Source organism: Ornithorhynchus anatinus, chromosome 4, assembly GCF_004115215.2.
Source record: "Ornithorhynchus anatinus isolate Pmale09 chromosome 4, mOrnAna1.pri.v4, whole genome shotgun sequence".
Taxonomy (NCBI): Eukaryota; Metazoa; Chordata; class Mammalia; order Monotremata; family Ornithorhynchidae; genus Ornithorhynchus; species Ornithorhynchus anatinus.
In genome coordinates, this window is record NC_041731.1 from 65,328,272 (window position 1) to 65,333,520 (window position 5,249).

A 5,249-nucleotide genomic window follows, 5' to 3' on the forward strand; every position below is an offset into this window, starting at 1 on the left:
TGCTTAAATATAGTTATTATTGCTATTAGCTCCACAGCACAGGCACAGCTCAGTGAATTATATACTATACATTGTTTATATTAATATCTGTCTCCTCTTCTAGACCATAAGCTTGCTGTGGGCCGATGCCTACTAACACATCAATGTCAAAGTCAACATGTCTACCAATCCTGTTGTGCTATACTCTCCCAAGTGCTTAATATAGTGCTCTGCACACAGTAAGTGCTCAATAAACACCATTGATCGTGATGATGATTACTGGAGTTGATATCATAATTTTCCCCAATTGGATAAACAGAAGAAATAACAAAATTGAACAATCAATCTTTCCCAGCAACCTGCTTTTCATTGTTGAGTCGTGGATGCCTTATAGTCTATAGTGGGTCTAAATCACAGAAAGATGTTCGATCTGGTTTGTGATGGCATCATCATTAGAACAGTTAGTCTACCTCACATCTAATTGCTGCTGAGGCTGTCAGAACACAGTCCTGGGAATTACTCATTCATTCATTCATTCAATCATATTTATCGAGCGCTTACTGTGTGCAGACCACTTTACTAAGCGCTTGGCAAGTACATTTCGGCAACAGAGACAATCCCTACCCAACAACAGGCTCACAGTCTAGAAGGGGGAGACAGCAAAACAAAACAAGTAGACAGGCAATGTACTCAAGGGCATGACCTCTTTTTTAGGTAAAGCAGCAGTGAGAGCTGCATTTATATTAATGTCTTTCTCCCTTCCCCCAAGTCTTTAAGGGCCTACTATGTGTCAAGCACTGCTCTAGGTGTTGGGGTAGATACAAGATAATCATTAATTAATTCAGCCAATCATTTTTATTGAGCACTTACTGTGTGCAGAGCACTGTACTAAATGCTTGGAATGTACAATTTGGCAACAGAGACAATCCCTGCCCAACGGGCTCACAGTCTAAAAGGGGGAGACAGACAGCAAAGCAAAAAAAGTAGACAGACATCAATACCATCAAAATAGATAAAGAATTACAGGTATATACACATCATTAATAAAATAGAGTAATAAATAATACATACAAATATACTCAAGTGCTGTGGGGAGGGGAAAGGGGTAAAGCAGAAGGAGGGAGTAGGGGGAATGGGGAGGGTAGAAGGAGGGTAGGAGGGGCAGAGGGAAAGGGAGGGCTCAGATCAGGCACAGTTCTTGTCCCAAACAGGGTTCATAATATAAGTAGAAGGGAGGGCAGGGCTTAACTCCCCATTTTACAGATGAGATAACTGAGGCACAGAGACTTTAAGTGGCTTTCTTAAGGTCACACAGCAGACACATCAAAGAGCCAGGATTAGAGCCCAGGTCCTCTGACTCTCACTAGGCCATTCTGCTTCTCAGAGAAAATTTCAGGAGTGGGATTTGAACCCATGCCACCATTTGGAGACCAGAAGACCCAGCAAGGAGTAGTTGCAACTAGATCTGGTGCCTTAGGCCACTAAGCCATTCTGACACCTCTCCACCCCAGCTCCCAGAGATTCTGGGGCAGCTTTCTCTCTCTCTCTGCTACTGCTTCCAATGTCATCATGCACCATGTAAGTGCCTTGAAAAATTGATTATCCCTGAATACCAGTAGAGACTGAACTGGCCCTGAAAGCATGCAAGCACACAAATATACAAACTAAAATCGCATCTGCACCAAGAAAGGTAAACACAAAGATAACAGGAAAACACAGCCCTATATAGCTGAAAGCAGTCAGCGGAAGGGAGTTGGTGGTGGACTGAGCATGCATTGCCCATGTGCTCTTAGGGAACTTTAAGAGGATGAGGACAGAGTGCATTAGATCTGCTTCAGAACACAAAAGTGGGCACTGGGCTCTGCACTAACTCTGGCCCTTTCCTTACGCCCACGCTTAGAGATTTTCCTTTCACCACCCTCAGGGACGCGACCTGATTAAAGCGATTCCTGGGACTGAATTTTATCTCAACCCTCCTAGTTACCCAGAGGCAATCTTTAAATGTTGGCTATAACAACCAGAAACAGGAAAATCCAGTCATCATGCTCTGCTTAACTCAAATTCCTCTCCTCCTTCCCCTTTGGCATGTTCGCTGGGTAAGCATTCTTTTCTCTTTCTCCCTCCTTGGGCGGTTGTGTGGACTTTAGCTGGTTGAAACTAAACAGCAGCCTGTTTCTTGGGACAAGCCCAGGGAAAGAGCTTTCTCTTCTTAGCAATCTGTTTTCAGGGTTTGATCCGCACCAGAAGCAGGAATCGAAGCAACTCTGCGAATGCAAAGTTCCAACTGACTCATCAATCACAAACTGCTCCTTTGAAATTTGGGAACTCATCCAATAGGTCGTAGGTGTTTATTTTCCAAATTGGATGGGAAATCGCCTGAGAACCACCTCTGTGGCGACTGCCATGTTGTGGGACCTCTCCATCTTTCTGCCTGGCTGCACATGTCCACTCAAGTGAGCTAGAGGTAATAATAATAAAAACTGTGGTATTTGTAAGCACTTACTATGTGCCAAACAATGTTCTAAGTGCTGGAGGAAATACAAGGTAATCAGGTCAGACACAGTCTCTGTCCCACGTGGGGCTCATAGTCTTAATCCCCATTTTACAGATGAGGTAAGGGAGGCCCAGAGAATTAAGTGACTTGCCCAAGGTCACACAGCAGATATGTGGTGGAGTCGGGATCAGAACTCGTATCCTCTGACTTCCAGATGCTTCTTGGATTCCCGCTCTAGTGAGCTAATGGGTTCCTCCATGCTTTTACAGGCCTGCAGGGATCTGGCTTGGCTTCAGGCAAAGCCAGACTCAACTGTGGCAGAAAGAACTACTTTGAGTATTCCGTTGGCTGGGCTCCCACATTCCACGCAGGCTTCGAAGGAGCTGAAGTACTCCTTTGCTGATCCCAAGAGCCTTTCCAGTTACATTTTCCTCTGCTGGATGTATCTATGGGGCCACCAACAAGCTTATCCTTTTCCTTTTGTCATCAACGGAGAAAATATCTTTCTGCTCTGATAGGTGAAGCCAGATTGAAAACCAACAAGCTGCTCTGTGACCCAGCACATTAAGTGTGGAGGTCGCATCCCCTGGAATGATTAGAATATTGGAAGTTTATTAAAAGTGAAGCAGCGTGGCCTAGTAGAAAGAAAAACACAGGAGTCAGAGGGCCTGATTTCTAACCCTGGCTCTGTCACCTGTCTGCTTTGTGACCTTCGGCAAGTCACTTTACTTCTTTGTGCCTCAGCTCATCTGGAAAATGGGGATTAAGACTGGGAGACTGTGTTCAACCTGATTATCTTATATCAACCCCAGCGCTTAGTACAGTGCCTAGCATATAGTAAAGCACTTAACAAATATCTTTTAAAAAAATATTAAACAAGAGAAGTACCCATTTTCACCAAGTATGAAAGAACCTTTTAGACTGTGAGTCCCATGTCATTTCCCAACTGTGCTTTCATTCAGTCAATCAAAAAATCACACTTATTCAGAGCAGGGCACTTTACTGAGCACTTCTGAGAGTATGACAAAACAATGTAACAGACCTATTCCTGGCCCAAAGTGAGCTTACATTATAGAAGGGGAGACAAACATTAATATAAATAAATAAATTATGGATCTGTACATAAGTGCTGTGGGGCTGGACTCCCCAGAAGGGAGTGGGGGCAGAAGGAAATGAGGGCTTAGTCAGGGAAGGCCTCTTGAAAGAGATGTGTCTTCAGTAAGGCTTTGAAGGCAAAGTAATTGTCTGTCAGGAGAGAAGAGGGTCTTCCAGGCCAGAGGCAAGAAGTGGGCGAGGGGTCAGAAGTATATTCTTTCCCAGCCTTAAAATAGTGTCCTCCCCGCAGGAAGTACTTAACAATAATATTGCTACCAGAGGTCCTCCACTTTAAGACTGAGGAGGTGTTGAGCCATTTTTTTTTAAAATTTCTTTTAAGTAGTTGTATCCACTGATCAGCTGAGGCTCGATTCTCCCGTTCTGGACCTAGTTGAGAACTCGGTGGGACTAATTTACATATCTCTGAACCTAGTAATCCTCTTTTTATCTTTGTGAGATGAGTGATTAGGCAAATCCATCAAAGTCTAGAGAAAGGGCCTGACCCCATGGTCCTTACCTCTCCCAGCATTATTTTCTGATTAAAATAGATTGTCAACTCCTCCAGGGAAGGGACAGTGTCTTTTGCTCATTTTGCAATAGGCACTCAATAAATATCATGAATTGATTGTATTCTCCCAAACAGTTCAGTGTTCTGCATGCAGTAAGTACTCAATAAATAATATTAACTGAAAAAAGGGAGAGTTCCATCTCGCTCCAAGTGTGCAAGTAATCCCCATCATGGCATCTTTTAAATGCTTACTATGTGCCAGACACTGTACTAAGCACTGGGGTAGATACTAGTTAATCAGGCTGGAAACAGTCCATGTTCCACATAGGGCTCAGTCTTAATACCCATTTTACAGATGAGGTAACTGAGGCACAGAGGGGTGATGTGACTTGCCCATTGTAGGTAGGGAATGTGTCTGTTTATCATTTTACTGTACTCTCCCAAGTGTTTAGTACACAGTATTAAATATTTAGTTCACAGAGCGTGAGAAGCAGCGTGGCTTTGTTGAAAGAGCACAGGCTTGGGAGTCAGACCTCAAGAATTCATACCTGCTCCTCCACTTAGCTGTGAGACTTTGGGCAAGTCACTTAATTTCTCTGTATCTCTGTACCTCAGTTACCTCATCTGTAAAATGGGGATAAAGTCTGTGAGTCCCACATGGGACAACCTGATTACCTTGTATCTACCCCAGAGCTTAGAACAGTGCTTGGCACATAGTAAATGCTTAACAAATACCATCATTATTATTATTACTATTATTATTACTAAGTGCTAAGTGCTTGTACACAGCACTCAATAAATATGAATGAATGAATGAAGGTCACACAACAGACAAGTGGGGGAGCCTGTATTAAAATCCAGGTCATCTGATTCCCAGGCCCAGATTCTACCCAACTGGCCATTTCTGTTCTCTAACCCAGAGGCTCCACCCCAGAGGGTTATGTAAGTATGTTATCTCTGACTAATTGGGCTCATCCAGGGAAATGTACCTTTGGGGAGTTTGCTTTCTTATTCAAGTACCTTGTGTGTCCTCTCCTCCAAGACAAAACGTTCCTCCTCTCATCTGCTCAAAATGTACCCTGCCTTTGTCATTATGATGAGTGAAAGAAACTTACTAGAATACACTTCATACAGGTAATTTGGCAGCCTCTGGGTGTAAACATCATCTCAGGA